The sequence below is a fragment of the Narcine bancroftii genome, chromosome 3 (assembly GCF_036971445.1).
Source record: "Narcine bancroftii isolate sNarBan1 chromosome 3, sNarBan1.hap1, whole genome shotgun sequence".
NCBI classification, from domain to species: domain Eukaryota; kingdom Metazoa; phylum Chordata; class Chondrichthyes; order Torpediniformes; family Narcinidae; genus Narcine; species Narcine bancroftii.
The window spans coordinates 269,513,762-269,541,669 of record NC_091471.1 but is presented as its reverse complement, the minus strand read 5'-3'; the positions used below and the strand labels follow the sequence as shown (position 1 = coordinate 269,541,669).

Below are 27,908 nucleotides of genomic sequence, written 5' to 3'. Positions count from 1 at the left end.
GAGAGCTAGGGGAAACGCAACAAAGAAGGGATGGGAGTTTAACAGAAACTGCAAGTCAATGTTAATGCCATCCAGTCAGATGGTGCCCAGATAGAAGATTAGGTGTTGTTCCTTCAATTTGCAGATGGTCTCTGTCTGGCAGTGCAGGAGAACATGGACAAACATGTCAGCAAGGGAATGGGATGGTGAATTGAAATGGATGGCACTGGGAAATCCATGTAATTACAGTGAACAGAGCTGAGGTGCTCCACAAAAAGATCTCCCAGTCTGCATCCCGACTCTGCAACCACAATGGGAGCACCGGATGCAGTAGATGGCTCCTGTAGATTCACTTGGAAGGACTGTTTGGGGCTCCGAATAGTGGTGAGGTAGAACGTGTGGGCCAGTTTTCAATCTTTATTCTGTCGCTTTTCTGTTGTTTGCATATTCAGAAAACAAGAGAGACACCAATGCTGGAAAACTGAAGCAGTGCACAAAATGCTGGAGGAACTCAGTGGATCAGGCAGCATCCACAGAAGGCAATAGACAGTCGCCGTGGCAGGACAAAACCCTTGAATATGACTGGAAAGAAAGAGGGCACAAGCCCAAATAAAAGGGTATGAGCTGACAGGCGATAATTGAATAAAGGTGGGAGGGGGAAGAAGATGGAAGAATTGTGAAAAAGTAAGCTGGGACATGATTGGAGGAAGAGGCAGAAGGCTAAGGAAGAGGCACTCTGATAGGACAGTTATTTGTCGAATGAATGGAAGGTGGTGTGGTAGTGGGGAGCTGGAGGAAAGGCATAGGTGATGGAAGAGGCAGGAGAAGGAGAAAGAGAGAGAAAAGATAAGCAGGAATGCAGCCAGAGGGTCCTGGGAAAGCACTCCTGGGGAGTGGGAGAAATTGATGCTGATCGATTGGAGAATGAAGATAAAGTGTTATTCTTTGAATTTGCATGTCCTCCTACTTTGATGAAGGGCTCAAGCCTGAAACATCAGTTCTGTATCTTTGCCTTTGCCACATAAAGGACACTGTTTGTCCTGTTGAGCTTCTCCAGCATTTTGTGTTTTTACTGGACTCAACTGGCAGTTGACATTTGGGGCCTCAAACAATCTTTCCAAGTGAGGCAATTCTTCACCTGTGAATCTATAGGAGTCATTTATTGCAATTAAAAGTACAATTAATAAGAAAGTTGTGTACAGTGGCCAATCAGATGACCAGGTAATTATCCTGTCAATCAATCTTGCAGCTAGGAATGAAACACGAAAGTCTGCAGACACTGTGATTTTAGTACAAGCACACTGAAATGGTGGTCTTGTAGCATACATAGGAGGTAAAGATATATTACCAATGTTTCAGGCCTGAGCCCTTCTTCAAGGAATATGCAAACAACAGAAAAGCGACAGAATAAAGATTGAAAACTGGCCCACACGTTCTCCCTCACCACCATTCGGAGCCCCAAACAGTCCTTCCAAGTGAATCTACAGGAGCCATCTACTGCATCCGGTGCTCCCATTTCTCTTTCCAGTTATATTCAAGGGTTTTGTCCTGCCACGGCGACTGTCTATTGCCTTCTGTGGAGGCTGCCTGATCCACTGAGTTCCTCCAGCATTTTGCGCCCTGCTTCAGTTTTCCAGCATTGGTGTCTCTCTTGTTTTCTGAAGGAACTCAGCATTCGAGCAGCATCTGTGGATACAAAGGGATAGCTGACGTCTCAGTTCGTATTTGCTCCGGTCCTATCTGATGCTGCTCAACCCACAAATTGTTTTTTTTTGCTTCAGATTCCAGCATCTGCAGATGCTTGTATCCCTGTTATTGATCAGCTCCCTTGGAGACCTGGCATTAAATTCCCATATTATTCCCATATGTCTCTGAGACATGTGAACAATTCCAGTAGGCTGCAGACAATTTTACCTCATTAACTCATTAACCTGAGGAAGTTATTAACTGAAGATATACAGTTCACGTCTTGGCTTTGTGTGCCCAGAGGGATAATGGCTGTCTCATCAGAGAAAGTAAATGATGGGAACATCGAGTGCCTCTATGTACTTGCCTTGAAATTGATGTAGTGAAGATTCACAAGATTGATGCCAGGTTTGAGAGTCTCATCTGCCAAAGTGAGATCAAGTTGAACATCCACTCAGTGGAATTCAGAAAAATGAATGGTGGCCACATTGAATCTTAGATCATGTGAAGGTCCTGCAAAGGTTGACACTCTGTGTAATGAGGCTGGGTAGGCTAGAACTAGGGACATACTTTCAGGTTGAGGGGTCATTCTCTTCAGATGAAGATGCAAAATTTGCAAAGTAAAAGGTTCTGCAGAAACTTGCAAATCATTTGGAATTCTCCATCCAAAGGGCCATGCTTGCTCAACCACTGAGAGTATTCGAGGACAACACAGAAGGATATTTTGAAAATGAATGGATCAGGTGGGAAAGTGGGACTAAGATTTCAGCTACAATCTAACTGAATGGCAGAACAGCCTTGAATGGTCTAAGGTCCACTTCTTCTTTAATTTCATGTATGAGACCTCTCAGCAGGGCCAATGGAAGATTAGTGAATGAGCAAAGGAGCAAGAGAAGGAGGGCTTTGGAGATTTTAAATATGGGAGCAGATCTTGCTCAGTATGTTTTTATTGGTTGCCTTTATCTTTTACAGCTCCTGGTGTTGTTAAAGATTCGCTGGTTCAGGAAGACAGCGGTGACCAGGCCCAAGTACATTTCATGAGGTAATTCAATGTACTCAGATCAAAGAAAACTGCATGGTTATGGCAAAAGAGCAGAGGAGTGGAGCTAATTTGTTGGCTGTTCCAAAACTGAGCAAAGGTTTGGTTTAAATGCCCTCCCCTTCCTTTAATACTTTAAACTCTTGGAGTTCTACATTCACAAGTTTCACTTTGACTTTTTCTTTCTCCTAACCAATTTTGACCTGGAATTCTGGCTTGGCATTGTGTCTTCTGTGTTTTGGAAATGCAAAGTTGTATCTTTATGCCACTTGGGAGATTGAATCTTCTCAATTTTGCCTTGCTAGATGCCTCAATATGAATAGATTTATTTCTGCTGAGTTTCATTGATCTCCTTTTGATATCATGTGGTGAGGTGATTTTTTTTGACCTTCCCCTCAGTTTCATCATTGCGGTTTTGTGAAGGTAAAAAAAAATGACATTGCTCAAGACCTGCTTAAAAGTGGGGGGGGGGGGGGTGTGAAAATAAAACAAAACAAAAAACAATGTTGACTTTCTGTTCACAGCAGTAACTTGCAAAAGTCAGTTATCTTCTTGGTTTCTGATGTACTTGAGGAACCGTTGTTTTATACATTTAAACAAAAAAATATCTGTCTCTAATGACCCTGTAGCATCTGAGAATCAGCTTCTGTCTTTTGTCACCCATCAGTTTTCCAATTTCAGTGCGGTCTGACGGTGGCCCATTAGAAAATGCAGTGAGGATGGGTTGCTTTATCCTCTCTTTCACCTGCGTCAGGGAGATATGGTCTGATCCAGCATGAGGAGTGAGGCCAACCAGCCCTTCAGTTGATGAAGCAGGTTGACTATCTGAAACCTCCTTAGGCACTCCATTATGCCCATTGATCTTGCTGCCCTCTGATAGATACTGATCCCTTGGGTCCATCAATCCCTCTGTGAGCTTTCTGGCCCCACTCTGCTGCTCCTTTCCTTCATCATTTCCAAATCAGATTCAATTCTTCATTTTAAAAATATATTTATTGAGTTTAATTTAAAAAAATACACACATATTTATCTAATACATGGGATGAAATATAAGAAATGATAGATAATTTGTACTTCTCAAATAATATCTTAAACATACATAGTATAAATTGTGTGTACCCCTCTTAATCAAACCCATTTTCAAAACATTTCAAAAGAAAAACAGAGCAAAAAAGAAAAGCTCCCCCCCCCTCGTTAATTGAACCCCTCCCTCTAAACAAGCTTGCATATCTAATATACATAGGAAATGAAAGACAATATTCGGAAACCAGACAACGTTGTTCAGGAGCATCCAAAAGCCCTAATTCGTTAAATTACGATAATATTTCAAGAACAGGCCCCATGTCTTGTAAAAATTCACCTTTACATCTTTAGCATTCTATCTGATTTTTTTTCTAAACTTACGAAGGACATGTTCTCCTGCAACAATTGAGAATGAGTAGGTGGAGCACACCCTTTCCATTTCATCAGAATTTCCCCTCTAGCTATCAGTGAGGTAAAAGCTAAAATTTGCTTCTGAAGTCAATAGTATTTCCTCTTTAGAAAAACCAAATAGAGCAATTAAGGGACAAGGTTCTAATTTGACCGTAAAAATGATTGATAAAGTTTGAAAGTAATTTTTCCAAAAATGTTCTAAACTAGAGCAAGACCAGAACATATATATCAATGAGCCTCAAAAAATTTACATTTATCACATCATGGATCAATACCAGAATAGAAGCGAGATAGTTTAACTTTTGAAATATGTGCTCTCTGCACCACTTTGAATTGCAACAAACGATGTCTTGCACAGAATGAGGATTCATTAATCAAATTCAGAGCAATGACCCAGTCCTCATCTGGGAGTGACAAATCCAAGTCATGCTCCCAATCACTCTTGATCTTAGCTAGCGAAGCTCTACTCAAATCCATCAAATCACTATAAATAATTCCATTCTTTTGAACTTCTGATGGCAATGAGTCAAAGCCTTAAGGAAGATTTGGTCTTTGTACCAACTTGGTAATGGTAATTTGTTGGTTATTTTATCAGACCAATAATGCAGATACTGGACCATTTAACTCCAATGAATCGAGTTCACATTCTGGCATGGCAATTAATTTTGGATTAACAAAAATCTACCATTATTCAAAAATACCTACTGGATTGATGTAAAACTCCATCTGGTTCACTGTCCCTGCAAGGCCAGGTTGATTTTTAACTCCCGAATCATTCCTTTGTAACCCTCATGCCCTTCTGAAATGACATCTTAAGCCACTCATTTAAAGGGCTTTAGAAATGGGGAACCACTGGTGGCTTTGTTGGTGATGTTTACATCCTGTGAATGAATAAAAACGACCATCAAAATGGATCTCTCAATTCCATTCACTCATATGGATCTAGTTTCAAATTTATGTCACTGAGAAGGGCGTGCGTAAACAGACACCCACTACCACCACAGACACTCTACTTCCCCCACTGTAAGTCACTGCCAGCTTTCTACCCAGCTGACGTTCGTTTGTCGGAACCTATCAGGAAATATTCCATCAAAGCCTGACTGCTGCTAATTAGCACTTGCAGTTTGTGAAATGAAAAAACTGATCTTTCATCTCTTGGCACAGGAATTCACACTGTGACACTGTGCATTGGAGAGTAGGTGTGGGTGGGTGGGAATCCACATTAATTCAGTGTTGCAAATGTACCTGATAGGACTTTCCTATCCTTCTCAAGAGCTGTGCATCCTTTGTGATATTATATTCATTTAAGATTCCCTGCTGTGAAAGCTATTAATGAAAAATGTCTTCCTTTCTCCCTTAGAAAGACCAGAACAAGAAGTCTGTGGCTAAGAAGGGAAGGGAGGAAAAGGGGTGAGCTGTAGTGATAGGGCATTCCATAGTTAGGGGAAAGATAAGTGGTTCTGTGGAAAAGATTGAATATGGTATGTTGCCTCTCTGGTGCCAGGGTCAGCAATCTCTCAGATTGAGTTCATGGAGGGAAGGTGAGCAGCCAAATGTTGTGGTCCATGTAGGGACTGATGACGTGGGTCGGAAGGATGAGGAGGTCCTGTATGGAGAGTTCAAGGAGTCAAGGGACAGGACCTCCAGGATTGCGGTCTCAGGATTGCTACCCGTGTCACGTGCTAGTGAGGTTAGAAATAGGAAGATTATGCAGCCTAATATGGTGCAGGAGGAAGGGCTTCAGGTTTCTGGATCACTGGGCTCTCTTCCAGGGAAGATGGGACCTGTTCCAATGGAATGGTTTGCACCTGAACTGGAGGGGGATTAATATCCTTGCGGGAAGTTTTGCTAGTGCAAGGGGAATGGGAACCACAGTATCAGAGGAGATAGGGGAGTGGAGGGGGAAGAAATGAAGTGAAGATTGCATGTAACGTCAAAAGTCAAAGGGTTGCACGTGATGGCAATTTTCTCAGGTGCCTCTGTTTCAATGCAAGAAATATTGTAGGAAAGCCAGATGAGTTTAGAGCATGGATTGGCTCGTGGAATTATGATATTGTGGCCATCAGTGAAACTTGGCTGCAGGAGGGGCAGGTCTGGCAGGTCAATGTTTCGGATTTGCATGGTTTCAGAGTGGGGTGAATGAAAGGGGGAGGAGTGGCATTGCTCATGAGGGTAAATATCACAGCTGTGCCCAGGAAGGACAGATCAGAGGGTTCATCTACTGAGGCTATTTGGGTGGACCTGAGGAATGGGAAAGATATGACCACACTCCTGGGGATGTATTATGGACCACCAAATAGTTAATGAGAATTTAACTTTCCAATTATTGACTGGGACTCCCATACTGTAAAAAGGCTGGATAACTGTGAGTTTGTCAAATATGTTCAGGAAAGTTTTCTAAATCAATATATACGAGGTACCAACTGGAGAGAGTGCAAAACTGGATCTCCTATTAGGACGAGACAGGGCAGGTGACAGAAGTATGTGCAGGGGAACATTTTGGGTCCAGTGGTCATAATGCCATTAGTTTTTAAAAAATGGCGGCACTGCCGGAGCTGCTGTAATGGCAGCATTATCAATGGTACAGACTCTTGGAGAGTGGGGAGTGGAGACACAGAGCTCCCGCGGGGTCCAATCACCAGGTTTGACTGCCACCGTCTCAGTACAAACTTTAAACAGCCCGTTAAAGGAGCTGGTGGCTTTATTTAAAATCCTGAAACCATGTGGACTTGTCCCAAGATGCCTATGATTGGTAGCAGCCATGAGGGGTTGTAGACTCCAGGGCAACAGAGGACTGGCATGGGCACCGAAAACTAGGAAGACCACCTCCTATTGGAGAAGGGGGAACAGTGACCATGGTGGCAGTGAGCAACTCCGCGGCTGAGGAATACACAGGAGGTGGGCTGTTCATGACTTGAGGCGAGGAGCCCACGCAGGCTGCAGACAAAGGATTCACACTAGGCTGCGGACTGCAGGAGACTACCTGGAGACTGGCTGAAGGGGAACCAGGATGCGACAGAGTGCCAAGGGTCCTGAAGGATTCCTTATTGTGTCGGAGGTTTGGATCTGGAGCTAATGATTGGGATTGGAGTGTGCGTGGCTGGAGGCGAATCCATGGACATTTGGTGACTCTGCTGGGGGGGGGGGGGTGGGTACTCTCTTTTGCTTCTGTTTTTCTGACTGTAAAAGGCATTGCCAATTTCTGCTAATGGTGAATCTGTCTGTCTTATGGCAGACTAAAGGAAATTTGTGTAATATTGCTCTGTTTTTATTGCATAACAATAAAAGCAACCTTGAATCTTGAAGCCCCATATGTTCTGAAAAGTGCAAAGAAATTAGAGCACCCAGAGGAAATCCATGCAGACACAGGGAGAGTGTACAAACTCCTTACAGACAGCCATGGATTTGAACCCCATCGATGTGACAAAACATTGCATCATACTGTGTTAATATCTAACTAATATTAGATAATGAATTATCAAATGAAAACACAGAGATGCTAGAGGTAAAGATATATAACCAACATTTCCTTACAGAAGGGCTCAGGGCTGAAACGTCAGTGAGTAGATTTAGGACAGAGATGAAGAAAAATAGTTTTTCCCAGAGAGTAGTGAATGTTTGGAATTCTCTAACCAGGGAAGTGGTTGAGGCTGCTTCATTAAACATATTTAAAATTCGGTTAGATAAATTTTTACATGATAGAGGAATTAGGGGATATGGGGAGAAGGCAGGTAGGTGGAGTTAGGTCATAAATTAGATCAGCCATGATCGTACTGAATGGCGGAGCAGGCTCGATGGGCCATTTTTGGCCTACTCCTGTTCCTACTTCCTATGTTCCTATGATATATCTTAACCTCATGTGAATGCTGAGTTTCTCCAGCATTTCTGTGTACTGCAGAAAACTACTTTCTCCTGATAATTTACCGTGTGTCTGATACATAATCATCTGCACCAACTAAAAATAAATTATTACACTGTGTCAATTCATCCATTTAGTCCCAGAACTCAAAATGTGTCATTCACCAATATATTTGTTGTATCTAGTTACTTGTATAATTGCTTAAATTTATTTGCAGGATGCATTCGATCAATATCTTCTTCAAACATTTGGCTGGAGTGCCATTCGTCTTATATCTGAGACACACAAACCACTGTGTGGCCTTTTCAAAGAGAAGGTTTGTTTTCCCTTCATATTTCTTTCGAGGGCAGAAGGACGTGATTTGCTCCACTGTTTGACGTGAGTTATCCCATTCATAGCCAGAGGATTACTTGATTTGCCATAGTCCATTTCCCATTTTACTCCTATCCCTGGAGTCAGGTGAAAAGCAGGGAGCTTCATCTTCAGTGCTCCTTGTTTTGGACAATGTTTAAAGGTTTTTTTTTTCAAGGTTTTTTTTCAAGGTTTAAAAAAAAAAATTAGACATACTGTACAGTAACAGGCCCTTTTGGCCCACGAGGCTGAGCTGCCCAATTGCACCCAAATGACCTACAACCCCTGTACGTTTTGAAAGGTGGGAGGAAACCAGAGCACCCAGAGAAAACCCATGTAGACATGGAGAGAACATGCGAACTCCTTACAAACCACGCCGGATTCAAACCCCCGCTGACACTGAAACAGCGTTGCGTGAACCACTACACTAATGGTTTCTTGAAACAATGTAGGGGTTGTGAGGTCAAAGAGATTCTCATGGATTGGTCAGCAAAGGCCATTGATGATTTCTCTATGAGGTGAAACATATTAATGGATGGGAAGAAGGTTAAGATTTAACAGCACCAGAAACTATTGGGATTGGTATTGACCTTGTGACTGTCCACAGAGCCAAGTTGAGCTGCATGAAACGAAACTGTTCAGCTTCCCCGCATTTTAAAGTTGGAGTAACAGAGTTCTACAGCATGGAAACAGGCTCTTTGGCCCAACTCATCCACCCTGATTATCTAATCTCATTGACCTCCATTAGGACTAAAACTTTCTAATCCTTTCCCATCTATGGGCTGGTCTAAGTGTCCTTTGAACATATCAATTGTCTCTGACTCTACTACCTGCTCTGACGGCTCCTTCCATATTTCCACCATCCTCAGTGAAAAAGATGCACTTATGAAAAATTTGGCCTCAGCTTAACTCTATGCCCTTATGTTTTAGACTGTTCAACCCTGGAAAAAAAAACAATTACTATTTACATTATCTATGGCCCTCATGAATAATCCTCTGCCTCCTGCCCTCTAAGGAAAAAAGTCCCATCCTACATAACCTGAAATTTAAGCCAAGAGTCCTGGTGATATTTTCCTGAATTTTTTCTGCTCTCCTTCCAGCTTCATCTTTCCTTTTGCGTGACTAATACTGTGCACAATACTTTGTGTGGTCCCATCTATCTCTTGAACAGTTGAACGATAACATCCCTGCTTCTGTACTCCATGCCTTGACCAATGAAGGCAAGCATGACCATTGTTTCTTCGCCACTCTGACCACCTGTGCCACCACCTTCATCGAGCGATTCACTTGTACCCCAAAGTCTTTTTGTTCTACAGCTCTCCACAAGGTTGAACAATCACTGTGCAAGTCTGCTTTAGTTTAACACATTGTTATGAGCCCAGAGGACCCTGAAGCCCAGCAGCAATAGAAATTCACCAAGACAAATAGTTACTGAAATAAAAGTTCCTTTTAATTATCTTTAAACATGAAAACAGGATCAAACTTTAACTTATTACTATTAACTTAACCTAACTTAACCCCTCTCTAATTCTAAGCTCACGTATATGTAATGTGTGTGTAAGTTCAGAAAAGTTCTTTGATTCACAGCCCAATCTCACTTCTCACTCCTTCAAGTTCACTGGTTGCAGGAAATTCTATACTGTGCACAGAATTAACATCTATGAATCTTCACCAGGCTCTGGTGCTTGAAAGGTAAATGGTTACCACTCAGGAAGGTTCTTGTCGGTTTTCAGAGATTTGTTGCTCGTTGGATGCCCACAACTTATTCATTCTGATCAGCCACTTCAGTGTCTTGCTGAAGAAACTTGCCCCATCAGGCTTTCCCAGATGATAACCTTTTCTTTTAGGCACCACAGAGTTCCTTTTTGTTTCTCTTATTTCAAGTGAAACATTATGCAGCCAGCCATCTCCTCTTGTATGGACCATAAAGCTTTTGATCAGGCTGAACTAAGAATTCACAACCCATCTTCAAAATGGGGGTATTCCACAAGCTTTCCAGCTTGTCCTGTTCCAGTCCCACCTGCTGCTGCTGAACTGTAGAACTCAATTTTCTCTCTCTCTCTCTCTCACTCAGAGAAAACCACACGACCCTCTTAGAAGAGCATTCTACACTCAGACAGACTGTGGCACCGGACCTAATCTTCTGAGTTCTTTCATCTGTTGCTTTCCAAAACAATAATCCATTACTCCACAGCATGTCCAATTAACAGCTACTTATGAAGTACTTATAGGCCTTCTTCAAAGTGTTTGGTTTGCAAAGGCACTCGGAGCATGAACTCTTTGGCTTGAGCGGACCTCTGGCATTTCAAATGAGATCTGTTTTGAAGTGTTTGTATATGACCTATACTAAAAAACCTGCCACAATTTATCTCCTTTAAAACATATCTATATACAATATAAAATAACATAATCTGTCACAACATCAAAGTGCAAAACCTTGCACTTGTCCAAGTTAAATTCCTTCTTCCACTCCCTGGCTCATTTTTCCAGATCTAGAACATGTTGTAATGAGTTTGTCATGATCCAGTCCATCTATGGCACCCTAATGGGATGACATGTATGTCAGTTGTTATGGAGATTGGAAGCTTTGAATTCTGAGTCAGCTGAGTAACTTGACAAATACTAATATTGATGAGAAGCAGTTACCAACTGGCTAATGCAGCAGAAATTGATTGGTTTCTGGGTGGTGGACTCATGAGGAAAACTCTTGCTGCCCTCTGTTGGTCAGAGAATAAATAGTCGAGGTGAGACAAAGCTGAAGAGTGTACATGAATTAATAGATCAGTGGTTCTGAACCATTTTCTTTCCACTCACATAGGATGCCACACAGTTCTGCGGTTAGTATGAGTGGAAAGAAAAAGGTTGAGAACCACTGTAATAAATGGAATATCTGCTTGTGCAGGTGACACAAAGATTGGTCGGGATGTGGACTAGGATGTGCAGAGGGCTATCAAAGAATGCTGCAACAGGATATAGATTGTTACAAATATGGGCAGGGAAATGGCAGATGAAGTTTAATGTGGTCATCTGTGAAGTGTTGCACTTCAGGAGGTTACATGCAAGGGGAATATCTAATGGCAAGACTCTTAAAAGCTTTGACATATAGCGGGATCTAGGGCTTCGTGTCCATAGCTCCTTGAAAGGGACACATAAGTTGATTTAGGTGTACAGCATTTTTGCCTTCACTGGGCAGGGGCATGAATACAGGAGGAGGGAAGTTATGTTGCAGCTCTATAAAACCTTTGGAGTATTGTGTGTGATTCTAGTCTCCCCATTACAGGAAGGATTTTAAATGTTTAAAATTAATTTGTCTTTCTTTTTAAAATATTTTTACTGATGTTTACATTTTGCACAATTGAACAGTACAGTTATATATTCAAGAGAATAAAAAGAACCTTATAATTCAGAACCCCTGTCACTAAGCAAGGTTAAAAGCTGAGACGTAGAAATCAACACCCTGGAGATGGACAGTGCAGCACCAAAGCCTCAGAACAACCCCACATCTTTTGAAAGTTAATATTTGATTCTTTAATGGCAGATCTAAATTTTTCTAAACTTAAACAAGATATGATATCCCCTAAGCATTGTTTTTCCATTTAATCAAAATTGCATGTCTGGCCATCAATGAAGTAAAAAATAAAATTTGATTTTGAGTCGGACTCTGTAAAACATCATCATCTTGAAATAATCAGAATTGAGCAATTGCAGGGCAAGGTTCTAATGTGAACTTGAGAATCACCAATAATGTTTGCAAAATTTTTCTAAACTAGGGCAAGTCCAGAACATGTGAACCAAAGAAGCATCACCAATTTTACATTTGTCACATAGAGGAATTATATCTGAATAAAAACAAGACAATTTAACTTTAGACATATGTGCTCTATGGACCACTTTAAATTGCAACAGTGTTGTGCACAAAAGGAGTTTGTATTAGTAGAAAACCCACACAGACACAGGGAGGATGTACAAACTCCTTCCAGACGGCAGGGGATTCAAACCCTGTTTGCTGATGTGGTAAAGGTGTTGTGCTAACCACTTTGGTAATCATGCCGCCCTTTAAATGGCCTGTTAAAGGAGATGAACGTGTTTGTAAGTAAAATCTACCAACCGTGCAATCTGTGCCCTAGAAGGCGGCACCTGTGGTCTGCAGTGACCATGAGGGGTTGCACACCCCAAGAAGCAGCAGGGGAGAATAAGCAGGAGAAGCAGAGGAATCCACCCTACAGGATGGTGATCATGGCCAGTGAGGGGATCAGCAGCTGAGGGACCCACACAGGCTATGACGACCTATGGTCAGAAGACCGACACATACTGTGGGATACTTGAAACTGGCTCATGGGAACCAGGTATTGGAACCGGAATTTGAGAGTGCTTAAGGCAAAAAGGGTTTCCAAAGGGCCTTGGATGTTGGAGGTTTGGATCTGGTGCTCGGGTCCAATGAATCGAACAATAGCCTGAATAGCTGCAGAGGCTGTGGAATCGCTGAAGGTGAATCCATTGACACTCAATGTCTCTGAAGGGACTCTCTTTTGCTTCTCTTTCTTCTGTGGTTAGGGGCTCTGAGCTCATGTCAACTCTTTGTTACAGTTTTAATGCATTACTGCATGACAATAAAAGGAACCTTGAATCTAGAGGTTATGAGTTCATACACCATTCTTGAAAATAAGAATTAAATCTTAATTTGATTGAGTTCCACATTGCCAGTGGCTATCCTTTCAATCATGTTCGAAAGCTCATGTGCTGGACAGAGAGAACCAAAGGATAGATAATACTGCGTGAAGAATAGAAGCCTGGAAATTCTTTCCCAATTTGTAGTGTTCATCAACATGATAGTTTCTGAGTCTAAAATTGAGTTCCAATAAGAGGAAGCGCTGGAGGAACTCAACAGGTCTCGTAGCGTCCATAGGAGGGAAAGAGAAATAGTTGACATTTTTGGCCCTAACATTTCTTTGAGTAAAAAGCAGGCAGGCACCTGAATTAAAAAAACTGGGGGGAAAAAAATGGACATGGGGAGGAGAACAGACCAATAGAAAAAAAGTGTTAATTGGATATGGATGGGACACAGGAGAGAGAGGAAAAGTGAGAATTGACAGTGGGAAGGGGCGGGGGGTTGTTTTTGGCTCTGTGGAAGCAAAGCTGGGGGGAAAGAAGACAGGGAAAAGGGAAGAGAGCGACAGCTAAAGGAAAGGAGACATAGGGAAAAATGGGGTGGGGGGGGAGGAGGGGAGTGTGGCTAATGGAAACCAGGGAAGTCAATGTTAATGCCAATTGGTTGGAGGGTTCCCAGACAGAATATGAGGTGATGTTCCTCTAACTTTCAAGCAGTCTTAGTGCAGACTGTTGGCAAGAGAATGGTGCAGGGAATTGAAATGGGTGGCCACCTGGAGATATTTTGTGTTTCACTTCCAGAGAAGTTTGCAGTTCTCTGTGTGTAGCTTTATATTATCTGTATCATAACTTCTAAAAATAAAGATTATGAAGGAGCCACCTTATTAGTTTTTTATCTTTCAAACAGTAATTTTCATTTTCCAGATAGTGTACCTTGTTACCGAAATACTACTTTAAAAGGTAACTAGTTCTGAAGTGATTTAGAAAGCAACTCATTGAAATTGATAAATACTAATTACACTTGGTAAATTCAGTTTATTACTGAACAATATTTGAAGAAGGACAATTTATGCATCATTATTAAGTTACTGAATCATGTTTAAAACCATGATTCCATTTCGGATCATCCACTGGAAATGGAAAAATTAGTTTACACAGTACTGGAAATGTTGGATAACTTCCCTGCAGTTTCCAAGGTTACTGTTGATATACAGAGAAATTTGTGGAAATTGCATGCGAATGTACTGTAAATGGCAGTAACAGTAAAAGAGTGCTAAATCTCGTAACAATGCAGCCTTCCTATTCACTCAGGATTTATATGAGGCATTTTCGCACTGATACCAACATTGTCACAATTAATTTGATGCCCTTTGTGGGACTGCTCCCCATCTGGCCTACAACAAGGAACAAATATGGGATGGTGTGTTTTTTTAAACCAAAAGGAACCTTGCTAAAGAACTCAGAAAGGCATGGCCTGATGCCGATGTGACCACAAAGGAAAGAGGTGTTATTTAAATTGATAGAAGGGATACAAATAAATGTTTTTATTGGTAAAAACTAAGTATATGCTTCAATGATGTTGTAATGTTCCATGTGCCAATAATGAGGCTACGATAAAAGGGGTGGGTGGGGAGGGGGAAATGATGTACCCCAAAATTATATGCTGGGAATTTTTAAAAATTAAAATTTGTTTTGCAGACTAAGGCAGCATTTATTGTACATCTCTTACTGCCTTTCAGAAAGCTGCGTTCTTTAACCACTGCAAATTTTGAGGTGCGGTTTCATCCACAATGTTATTAGGGAGGGAGTTCGAAGATCTTGACCCAACAGTGGTAGAGGAACCATGAAATATTTCCAAGTCAGGATGGAATGTGGCTTGGATGGTAACCTGCAGGTGATGATATTTACATCCTTTTGTTCCTTGTATCTTTTTAGCTGGTAGAGGAAGGTGCTGTTTAAGGAGCCTTGGTGAGTTTCACATTTAAATTTTTTTTTAGAGATACATTATGGTAAGAGGCCCTTCTGGCCCATGAGTACATGCTTCTTAAATACACCAATGAACACAGATCATGTACATTTTTTGAGGGTGGGAGGAAACAGAGTACCCAGAGGAAACTCACGCACACTTAGAGAGAACATACAATCTCCTTATAAACAGTGTCAGATTCGAACCTGGATTGATGGCGCTGTAATGGCATTGCGCTAACTGCTGTGCTAACCGTGCTACCCCAAAGTTGTTGCCGTGCATCCTGTCGATGGTACAAACTGCTGCTAGTATGTGCCCCAGTGGCAGAATGAGAGAATAGTTGTGGATGAAGTGCCTCTCAATGGGACCTATTAGAACAAGTAAAATCCACAGCAAAGAAAAAACAACTGAAGAATAAAGGCGCTGGAAAGCCACTCAGATCAAGGACAATTAAGGATGGGAAATATGTATTGGGTTTGCCAGTGACCTCTGAACCATGAAAATGGAATTAAAATATAAAGTGAATGGGTAATGTGTAGAAGTCACTCAGGTATGCACTAATTAAATACAGAGATTATGGTGATTCCACCATCCTACTTCTAAAAGGACTTCCATGACTCTCAACAGTTTGGAAATTCTAAAAGACAACATGAAAGTCTACTAATAAATGAAAATATTTTCACAAACCAGTGGTTAAGAAAGGCCAGAGAATATTTAAAACAGTATATTTAACCTATTTAAAGATACATTTTGAACGGGATGGCACAGTTAGTGTAGCAGTTTGCCACCAGGGTTCGAATACGGCACTATAGGGAAGGAGTTCTCCCCGTGTCTGGTTGGATTTTCTCCAAGTGCTCTGGTTTCCTCCCACCCTTCAAAACGACCAGGGATTTTAGGTCAATTGGGTGTAATTAGGCGGCATGGGCTCGTGGGCTGAAAGGGCCTGTTACCGTACTGAATGTCAAAATTAAAACAATTTTAAAAATATATATTATCAAGATAAATCAATAGATTTTAAATGTCAGTTTCTCTCTGATGAATGGAGTTGTAGTGATCTTGTTGGGAAGGGCACAATTACGTTGACAATGAAATTTGTCCTCAGCAGGAGATTTTCAATAGTCATAGAAGAAATGGGAACAGACCCAAGGAGTCAGGGCAACTATCAAACAATCCTGCACTAATCCCATTTTATTTCCCTCCTGTCCTCTTCAAAACCCACAGGTTCACAGAGCAATGGTGAAATCTCTACACAGACAGCAGTGTTCTACCATTGGATTTCTAATCATCTGTTCTGCTCAATCATGGCATTCTCCATGGGGGAGGATATTCTGAATCTAATGTATGTTATGAACCATGAGCACTCTGTGCCATATTGTTCATGATGCATCCAACTGGATTCCCAGTGTATGAAGATTAACAGATGAAGTTCTGTGGTTGAGCTATAAATAGTGGATATTTTCATTTTTATTGATGTTTTCCTTGCCTACTCTGGATCTGGAATCATGTATGGGCCAAAAAGGGTTACAGGAGTTAGGGTTACAGTGTCCATTTAGGGTTACAGGGTCCATTTAGGGTTACAGGAGTCCATTTAGGGTTACAGGGTCCATTTAGGGTTACAGGGTTCATTTAGGGTTACAGGGCCCATTTAGGGTTACAGGGTCCATTTAGGGTTACAGGGTTCATTTAGGGTTACAGGGCCCATTTAGGGTTATAGGAGTCTATTTAGGGTTACAGGAATCCATTTTGGGTTACAGGGTCCATTTAGGGTTACAGGGCCCATTTTGGGTTACAGGAGTCTATTTAGGGTTACAGAGCCCATTTAGGGTTACAGTGTCCATTTTGGGTTACAGTGTCCATTTTGGGTTACAGGAGTCCATTTAGGGTTACAGGAATCCATTTCAGGTTACAGGATCCATTTAGGGTTACAGGGTCCATTTTGGGTTACAGGAGAACATTTAGGGTTACAGGGTCCATTTAGGATTACAGGAGTGAATTTAGGGTTACAGGGTCCATTTAGGGTTAGAGGAGTCCATTTTCCTTTCTGAAGGACATTAATGGACCAGATACACTTCTATGATTATCCAATTGTTCCTTGATCATTATTTCTGATGCCAGGTTTAAAAAAAAATCCTTATTATTCATTTCCAAGATCAAATATTAGATTCAGACAGTTGAATAACCATTTGGAACCCTCAGATTCATTTGGTTACTCATCCAGATTCAAAAACCTCAACCACCCTCCCAGGGGCACCAATGAAGTCCTGAGTAAACTCAAATGCCCAAGGATGATTGAAATTAGTTTCCACTCTTTTCTGTCTGGCTTTGAGTCCAGGATATAAGTATTCACAGGAACAAGGCAGAGGGAATCAGTCTATCTCCTGCTCAGCACATTTTTAGCTTACTGAAGCTAAAGAGAATAATGTGTATTTATCTTGTGCAAGTAGAAACTGTAAAATAGGCAAGCGTTCATTGTGCAGCAAAATACTCTAAAATACTAGGAATAATCATCTTGTTTGGAAGATGAATATTTTATTTACAGCAGATTACTGTCCATCCCAAATTGCCCCTTAGTTGTTAACATAATGAAAAGTCACCCAGATTGGTGACTTTAGCATTACCTACTGCTTGGTCCAAGTTCAAGTTCAGATAATTGCTTTCAGCCCTTCGCATGTTCTCTTCCCCGCGGAACCCGCTGGTCCACCTTCCTGTTCCCATCCACCACCTCAACTAGGTTGGACCAACAGTTAATTTAGGGGAGAGATAGCTTAATCATCTAAGCCAGATGGGACCTGGGGAAGGTAGGCAGCTATTAGAGGGAAAAAATAGTGTCCAATGAGTGTGAGGTGTTCAGAGTGAGAAGGTTCCTGTATGGTTAAGAAGAGGAAATTGAGGCTTTGATCAGGATGCATGCCAGGTTTAAGAAATTGTTATTGTGAATCCTTGAAGGTTTATAGAGGAACTTGGAGTCATCTTAAGAAAGCAGAGTTAAAGGCAAAAAAGGGATATCTTGTGACCTTGTCCAGCAGAATTAAAGAGAATTCTGAAACCTTTTATAAGTTTATTAGAAGAAAGAAGTTAGCAAGGTAGATTTTCCCAGAGACTGAAAGGGAGGTCCTTTTGTTTAGCCAGGAGATAAGTGTGGTGCCCCGAGATGTTGCTTTGTACAACACCTGCTTTCGGTTTTGAGAAGCAATCCTGAGCTTCCTGTTGCTGTCACCTAATTCCCCCCCCACACCACTCCCACTTTGCCCTTTCAGCCTTTTGCCTCCTACCCTGTTACAAGGACACCCAACATAAGCCCGAGGAACAAACATTCCTTTGCCAGTTGGGCATATTGCAGCCTTTTCGACAATATTGAGTTCTACCAATTCAGATAACTTAATTTTTCTCTCTCTGTATCAGTCATTTGGCTGTGACATTGGCCTAGCATTGTTTTTGACCTTTTATTTTATCTGACAGTATCATTCTGCTCTGCATTTCATTCCTTTCTTTTGTCTCTATTCCTACTCTGTAGCTGCTCTGGATGAGGTCTGGGCCTGATGTCCCACTCACCCTGTGAAAGTGCACGTGTAATACATCACCTCTCCTTTCTTGGTGCAGTGATCACTGCGTGGCTACTGTCTGGCTTGCCAGGCAGGAGGTCACTGCAAATGGCCTCTCCTACATTATTGTGTCTGTAGCAACACCTTCTCATTGGTGTCCCTTGTTTTTACTGACTTTGCTACATCATGGTGTAACGGACTGTCCAGCAATATAACTGGATGGGTAGGCTGGGCTCATTAGCCTTGGTTGGCAATCAGCCTAAGAGAAGGAGAACTCTGATTTCAAACCCCGGCAGATAGGGATCGTTAGGCTTGTCAGGCCATCCAACTAGGAGAAGGACCTTCCGACTTAACATGTCGCCATGCCAGTGTGCTGGGCCATGGCAGATAAACCCCGGATGTAAAGGGTAGGGACAGTACTGCACATATTGCGCTCTACCTAAAAAATCCATTGTGCAAGCTCAAAGGACATGCCCATATCTTCAACCATTCTCCCTGATTTTCCCTTAAGATGCTGCAGCCAGGCATTTCTGTCCCACATTGGCCTCATCAGCCACCAGCGAGCCTGCAGCAGACGTGGACAATGCCCTTCCTAAATCTTTGTTTGCGAAGCCAAGCCAGGATGAACTGCTCCCATTCATTCGCTGACAAACAACCTTATTGATCACCATGGTCACTCTGGTTTTACCCTATCAAGAACAGCCCCCTCCCACCAGCCATGCTGCTTAATGAAGTTCTTTTGTCTCCTTCCCAATCCTGACAAATGACCTGAACCATTGACTTTGTTTCTCTTTCTACTGATGTGGCCTGCCCTGTTGAGCATTTTCTTGTGTTTTTTTTTGCTTTTATTTTAGGTTTCCAGCATTGTCAAATGTTGTAAGACTGAAATTACTTTCCCAGAAAGAAATTACAGTAAAAAGTCCAAAAATCCAGATGCCATAGAATCTGGACTTCTCAAAAACTCTCAAACTTTTAAAATTTAGCAGGCTTTTGTGTGAGTGCGTAAGCGCCACAGATGCACAGAAGTTGCAGAAATGAATGAATAAATATTTATTTGTTTTTTTTGTACTTTGTACTTTTATGAAACAATGTTGCATTAATAAACCATCAACATTTATCTCTTCATCTCTTCTTAAATTTCTTTTCCTTAAATTTGAATTTTAAAAGTACTGCCCGGGAATCCAGAAAATTGGAAAATCCGGACCAATCCAATCCCTGAGCAGTCCAAATTTTAGGACTTTTACTGAAGTGAACAAGGTGGACTGTTGAGTAAAATCTGGCAGTGATCATTATGGAGCTAAGAATTTATATTTAAAATTCCAACATTATTTAATTGTTTAAACTTGAATTCCCCAGATATTCATTTCTTTGTCCCAACAATCCAACCCTCCAGTTCAATAATGACACCCTCATGCAAAGTGCATTGAGACAGACAATTGCCTAAGGGTTATACTGTATATTGCCATGTGTATGCCATGATATTTGTAGATTGGCTTTTGTATAATCCATGGTTTGTTGAGGGTGATGACAGCCAGGCTCTGACTGTTTTAACTTTCATTTAAATATCTACATACCCATAGTTTGTTCAGATGTGGTTTTGAGTAGCTTGTGCCTGTCATGAAAGGTTGAAACGAGGAACCAGAATAGGTCCTGATGTGACATTCCTTCAATTCAACACTGAGTATTTCACCAGGGGAGGGCAGGTGTCTCGTGAATATGCTGAAAATACATGACATCAGTGGTCTTACATTCTAGGAAAAACAATGTGATCACTGAAACAAAAGGAATAAAAAGTTTAAAAAAATGTTTATATTAAATCTGTAGCAGGGTAGTACACTTTCAGTGGTGAATAAATTTTGCACCATTAATTTTTCCGTTGGAAATTGGTAATGCCATATTTGCCAGCTGGCAAGAAATACAAATATTTCTATACTTTTCCTTAGTTTTGTTGCTTTTTTTTTCCAACTCTTGTCACTGTTTCCACATCCTGTACGTCTTGGAAAGATCAGCCTTATTGGGAGTTGTTGGTGATTTGGGAAATGTTGATATGCAATTTTTTTTCTGGTCCTGTTCGCTAATATATGAAAAATGTTCCATCATCCCAAAGATTTTGTTAGCTGTTGCCAGAGTCGTTCCAATTTGTGCAGCATTTCTCTCAATTTCTTGAGCGTAGGCTTTTTAGGATATCGTACAGTTTTCCTGGATTTGCAGCATTCTCCCTGTAAACATAGAAATTTTTATAGGTCATAAATTAAAATTTAAAAAATTTTATTTACAGCACGGTGGAAGCCGATTCCGGCCATTTAAATTTGTGCTGCCCAATTACACCCAAATTATCCTGCAGCCCTGAACATTTTTGGAGAATGGGAGAAAACCGGGGCACCCAGGGAAAACCCACACAGACACGGGGAGAATGTGCAAACTCCTTACAGACAGTGGTGGATTCGAACCCGGGTCGCTGGCATTGTAACAGTGTTCCTTACCAAAGGAATCCACAAATCTGTGAACCTGACACTCATCTTCCATATAGAAGAGACAGTACCAAGAAACGGGAAGTGTTTACGGATATCACACCGACACAGACTTCCTGGAGAAAAATTAAGGAAATGCTGAATGGAGGTCAAATATGAGGCAGCCATAAATGACTACTTCAAAGTTTATATGTGCACATTAAAAATCATGAAAAAATTATGACACTGAAGGAGGCCATTTGTCCCATTGTGCCTGTGCCAACTGAAAAAGATCTACCCAACCTAATTCCATTTTCAACCACTGGGTAAATAGCCTGTCTTTAATTTTTCAAACCTTCTCTTTGCTTTCATTATTTCCTTTAATTGTATGTTGACTTCTATGCTCTTCTAGAGCAGTGGTTTTCAACCTTTTTCTTTCCACTCACATCCCACTTTAAGTCATCCCTACGTCATTGGTGCTCTGTGATTGGTAAGGGATTGCTTAAGATGTTATGTGAGCGGGAAGAAAAGTTGAGAATCACTGCTCTAGACTCAATTGTTAGTGAAATATTTTGCTTGAGAAAAATTGTCATTGGCCCATTTCTTTTGGCATTCTGAAATCGTGCACCTAACGATTCAATTAGGGACGATTAAAACAAGTGGTTTTCTGATTCTCTGATGAGTCCATGCCACCCAATTTATACCCTATTAACTTACACCCCTGGTTCATTTCGAATGGTGGGAGGAAAGTGGAGCCCTTGGAGAAAACCCATACAGACATGGGGAGAACGTACAAACTCCTTACAGGCAGCGCTGGATTCAAACTCTGGTCGTGATGGCTGGCGCGTAAAGGCATAGCTCTAACCGCTATGCTAATTGTGCCTAGGCAATTGGATGATAATGAACTTGAACTTTATACTCATGTATAAAGTTTAAATTCACTTTCATCTGTCACCACTTAGACTCTGAATTATAGTTGGAGAGCATGATTCTCTGAGGGGTCTCCTGAATTGCTTGCTTGCTTTTTATTGTCTGTTAGACAATTACCTTCTCTGCCTGCAATCTCTTGAGCTGCAGCTTTATCACTTTCTGAAATGTGCTCCCTCTTACATAAAATTAAAAAAAAATAAGAACACGATGCTGGAGAAACTCAGCAGGGCAAAGAGTTTGTAGCAAAGATAAAGATTTTTTAAAAAGTTTGGGGCTTGAGCCCTTCATCAAGGTTGGTTATGTATCTTTATCTTTATAAATGACACTGTTTGACCTGCTGAGTTTCTCCAGCATTGTGTTTTTAATTCAACCACTTTCTTATTTTACTCCATATTAAATACTCAGCCTGAATGCTTTGCATCAATATCAGCTGTCGCTGCAGTAGCAAAAGCTAGAATTTAAGCTCCCCTGCAGGATATAGGAAATATCCAGGTTCTCCTCCTCCGAATCTCTCTCCTTACCTGTGGTCTCTTTCCTCCCTCTCCTTTCAGAGGTACACCCTCCCCCAACCTCAGCTTTCTCTTCTACCCTCCCACCCATATCCACCTATGCCTGACCTTCCATTCCCCTTCCATTTCTCCCTCCTCTCCTCTCCTTTCCCTCCAGAGTTTTATTCAGGTGTCTGCTTACATTTTGTTTGTACCTTGATGAAAGGATCAGGCCCAAAGGGTTGATTATCATTTGCTTCCTATAGACGCTGTGCGACCTGCTGAATTTATCCAGCACTTTTGTGTATCACACTAATGTACCCAGGCATTCATTCCCGAGATCTGATGTGTGTTGCTTGCTTCTGTTAGATTGTCCCACTAAGGGAGAAATATTGCTCTTTGTCCATTGAACCTGACCGCAAAATCCCAAGTTTCAAACACCCTTGTGGAACTCTTTACTATAGAAAGTTGTTGAGGCCTGTTCATTAATTATATTCAAAAGGGAGTTGGAGTTGTATGGTTAAAGGGATCAAAATGTATGGAGAGAAATCAGGAATCGAGTAATGAAGTTGTATGATCAGCCATGATAGTATTGAATGGTGGAGTAGGCTTGAAGGGCTGCCCCTGTTTTCTGTGTTTCTATAGCAACAGCAATCTGTGGATTTGGACTCCTGACACAAGCCAAAATTTCCTGCAATAAAATCTCACAAACAAGTCCAAACATTAGGTAAATCACCCATGGGTATTAGCCATAATTTGACCCTGCAAGCCAAGGACTGAAGCTTGTTAGAACAGAAATGCAACATCTTTCCTCTGTGTTATACATCCAATTAAATGCTGACCAACTCCCATGAAGCTTTTTAATCTTATCTTTGCACTTACTTGTGAATTTATAAAAATGAATCATCGTGGACCGCACGGTTATCTGTGAGGAGTTTGTAAGTTCTCTCCATGTCTGCGTGGGTTTCCTCTGGGTGCTCTGGTTTCCTCCCATAGTTCAAAATGCATGGGGTTTGTTGGTCAATTGAGCAGCGCAGACTTGTGAGCTGAAAGGGCCTGTTACCATGCTGTATGCCCAAATTAAAAAAAAAATAATTTTTTCCATTTAAAAAAATTTTGGACCTTAAAATGCAGCTTCTATTTGCAGTGCTGAATCAAGTTATGATGTTGTGTCTGTCTCTGAAATTCTTCCCACTGACTTCACTGTGGCTTTTAAGTCTAACCTGGAATGAATTTCTGAATGTTTTTTGAGTCTAAAGTTTCAAGTGGATGACCTCACTGTTGCCTTCTTAGATCTCAAATCTATCACAGTTTTGCCCACTCTATCAATACATCTTTCCATTTACAGCCTAACTTTGAGGTATGGTTCTCTGTTCCTTTACAAACTTAGATAGGGTAAAACTGAAGCTTCACTGTAAATCTCAGAAAATTGTTACTTTCCAGATTCTTCCAATTGGAGGACAATGACGCTCTGATCTCTTTCAGAACCTGTCTTGCCAAGGTAAATGAGTTCTAATTCATGTAAACTATGGGGAACAATCATCAAATAATTTCTGGGAAATCACCTCAAAAATATAAATAGAACCTCCAGCCAACTACATTAGTTAAATCCTAAGAAATATTCACCCATGTTCATTATGCTCAATTTACTCTTTACCTTTCCCACCTAGTTTTCTTTAATTAGCTCATTAACTAGAATGTCATTCCCAATCAGCAATGATAAATACGAAATATAGAAGCTGTAATAAATAGTATTATAATAAATAAGGGATAATAATACGACTATAAATACTTTTATATGAAATTAGGCCCTTTGCGAGTCTGTTTTGTCAAGAGTGCAAACTCTTTTACATGCAGTAGAACACTCTGGGTTTTGGTCATCTCTTGCTGCCAGACCATCTTTGAACAACCAGGGGAAAACTCAATATTTGAAGTTGGTCCTCCATGATTATTCTCTGAGATTGTTAGGATGTTTGTTAAAATATCCGACTCAGATGGATCCAGACCAAAATATCTCTTTTTTCTTCACTGCCTTTGGTATTCCAGTGTGACCTTCAAATAAGCCAGTAAACAGACTTTGGTGCAGCACACTTCAATTTGGTAAGGGGATTAGAAAACTTAATAGTTGTTTAGATAATTGTTCTGTAGAAATGATCTAAACAGAAAATGTTGCAGCTTTGGTTCCTGAGACAAGAAAGATCGATCTTGTTATTCATTTTCCTGCAATTGGACACAAGGCTGTAGCTAACTGAGGATTAATTTGAAAGTAAACTCTGTCCTCTAAGTTTACACAGATAAACAAAAAACATTCACAAAACACAGAACAGAATTAGACAATGAATAATAGGCGAGTTTTAATCTGGATCTATGTCAATCAGCTGGTTAATTAGAATCCTAAACAGCCCCGACAACCAATGTGGGGGAGGAACTGTTTCTAATCGCAATGATTGAGGTGCTTTGCTCTCATGTGACACTGTTTAATGCAAGGTGAATAAAACTGTTCACCCTATTATAGATTGCACTGATGTTAATGGCATTACACATTTGGAGAGAGTCTTGCAATCGATCCTTAATATTCAATGGTATTACCAATACTGAGAGACATTTTTTTGTTGGATCCTGTTGGAGGTGTAAGTAAGAGGAGGTGTCAGAGAGCCTCTTCCTATGGATGCTGCTAGAACATCTGAGTTCCTCCATCACTTTCATGTATGTTTTACCTATACTGAGTTCCTCCAATATCACTATCCTGCAGCTCAGAAACTCAACTGGACCAACCGCATAAGTATTGTAGCCAAATCAGCAAACCGGAACTGGGTATCCTGTGTCAATTGACTCATCTCCTGACACCCCAAATCTTTTTTCACCATCTGCAAGACACAAGTGAGGACTGTAATGGAAAACTCTCCGTTTGCCTGGATGAGTGCATCACCAACAATATTCAAGAAGCTTTATGCTGTTTGGAAAATTGCAGTTTGCCTGATCAATTCCATTTCCACCACCCTAAAGTCCTTTCCTTCCACCACTAATGCACAGTGGTTACAACATGTGCCATTTACAAAATGCATTGAATTTGCTCGCCTCTGGCAAGAGGCATACTCTGGTGCTTCATTGCGATATTATAAGGGGTGCAGGTGCATGAGAAGACTAATTCCTACAGGTTCTTCTCCAGCTGACAGCAGACCTTGACTTCAATATGTATTGCATTTCATTCATTATCATGGTCTGGTATGGGGATACCAATACCCCTCAGTGTAAAGCCCTGCAGAAGGTGGTGGAGGCAACTCATGACATCACAGGCAAAATCCTCCCCACTATTAAGTACGTCTACAGAGTACACTGCCATCAGAGAGCAGCAGCAATCATCAAGGATCCACACCTCCCAGAACATACTCTGTTCTCACTGCTATAATCAGGAAAGAGGTATAGATGCCACAAGACTCGTACCACCAGGTTTAGGAACAGCTGCTACCCCTCCACCAGCAGACTCTTCAACAACAAATTCAGTCAGAGGCTCATTTAAGGATTCTAATTTTTGCAATTTATAGATTTTTTTTCTCCCTTTATTGCAAAGTCAGTTGGTTTACATTTATTTATTTGTTTAACATGTGTGTATTGCATAGCTTTTTTCTTGCTCTACCCTAAGTGGTATTTCTGCCTCTCAGGGCTGTATGTGATGTTGTATATGTATTCTGACAATAAATCTGAAATCTGGATCAAAATCTCAGAACTCTCTGCCCACAGGATTGTAGGAGTAACTTTACCAGAATGGTCACAGTGTTCTTGGTAAGAAGCTAACCGATACATTCTCAAGATGAACCAGAGTTGGAAAATAAATCCTGACTTTGCTGGAGATGGCCACACCCCCCAAAATGAAAAAAAAAACACATATCAAAAGCAGAAAATGCTGGAAAACACCAAGCAGGTCAGCCAGCACCTGTGGAAAGAAACGCAAAGTTAACATTTCAGGTCAAAGACCCTTCTTCAGAGTTGGGAACTTCAACCTGAAAAGTTAATACCATTTTTTTCTCTGTCAACAGATGTTTCCTGACTTGTTGAGTGCTTCCAGCATTAAAAAAAAATTATTTGAGATTTACAGCTTCTGGCATTTATTTTAAATTTCAAAATATTTTATTATTTTCAGTTGCTTCTCAGTAATTGGCTTACATTATTTCTCAACCCACTGGGTATTCTATAATTTCAGAAAAAACATGAAAACTTACATAATACCATTGCATCAAAATTCCTTGGAAATTTATTCCACAGAAGTCAATGCAAGGATGCCAAAGGATTGGTACAACGTGCTGACTCTATTGTATTGCACAAGTAGTATTATTGATAGGGACTGATTTTTTACTTAGGCATATGTTTCTCTAGATCCTCAATCATTCGGTCCCTAACAGCAAATGGTAGTAAACTTCAGCAGTCAAAGTTGGTGATATGCTAAAAGATCCATGCTTTCCTGACTTATCTCTTCTGACTTTCCAAAGTAATGGAGTGAGTTGAGAGGTCAATTCATTGGATGGCAGTAAACTTGGGTTTTTTATGACATAGTCAGCTAAAAGTTCTACCCATCAAAAGTATTCTGAATTAAGTTTTGGAATTATTTTTAAAAAGGTATTGCATGGAGTGGGAGGAAAATATTCAAAAATATAAATAAAACACATTCTCTAGCTCCTTTCATGACCAAGGCTTTGCCAAACTGCTTTTGAAGTGTGGAGCCTGTTATTTTTAAAATTCGGTAGCTAACTTCTGTCAACAACATCCCACAAACAGCAGCAAAATACTGATCAGACAATTAATGCTAATCAGAATCATAGAATGTTATGGCGTTGAAGGGCACCATTTAGCCTGTCGATACCAGTTCCCAGGCAAGCAATTCAGTCAGTCCTACTCCCATCACAGTGATTATCCCATTCCCTTTTGAAAGCCCAGATCGACGCTGCTAAAACTAATCCAGAAGATGGTAAGCTCCAGATTCTTACCATTCTCTGTGTACAAAGTTTTATTGCCATAGCTCTTGGTCAAACATTTATATCTGTGCTTTCACTCGTTCACCTCTGCTCTATCCTCCACTCCCAACCTGCCACCCAGTCCTTAAAGCAGTGACAGATTGAGGAACTCTTGTTCTCTCTTCCACAAATACAGTAAAATCCCTATTATCCAGAATTCAAGCAACTGGCAACCTCAAGCAACCAGCAAAAAAAATTCACAGAAAATAAATAGGTAAAAAATACGGAAGTTTAAAATTGGCATACCTCGCTGTTAGTTCACCAATCACACAACAGGCAATCTGAAGTATCTAGAAAATTCACTTATCTGGCATCCACCAATCCTCAATAGGTGCCAGAAACTCTCAAGATAAAAATGAATTGCATTTGAATAGCACCCTTCATGATGTTGCAAAGCCATTTATAGCCGTCAAATGCACTTTACAGTGTAGTCAGTAAGGTTATGCGGAATCAAAATGATTTCCATTTACAATTTTGCATTAAAAATGGCACAGCTAACAATATACTACACTCACTATTCCACAGAAATGTTAGCCTTGATTATTCTGACTGGAGTCAGTGTTGAAG

At 40.8% G+C, this 27,908-nt stretch overlaps 1 long non-coding RNA gene across 1 annotated transcript in view; it reads left to right on the top strand.

Moving 5' to 3' along the window:
• Positions 1-438: 438 nt before the first annotated feature.
• Positions 439-27,908, top strand: part of LOC138758750 (uncharacterized) — a 115,289-nt gene continuing 87,819 nt past the window's right edge. Inside the window, exons 1-2 of the long non-coding RNA XR_011354415.1 lie at positions 439-596; positions 2,638-2,707. This is a non-coding gene — a long non-coding RNA (uncharacterized lncRNA). The remainder of the gene's footprint in view (positions 597-2,637; positions 2,708-27,908) is intronic.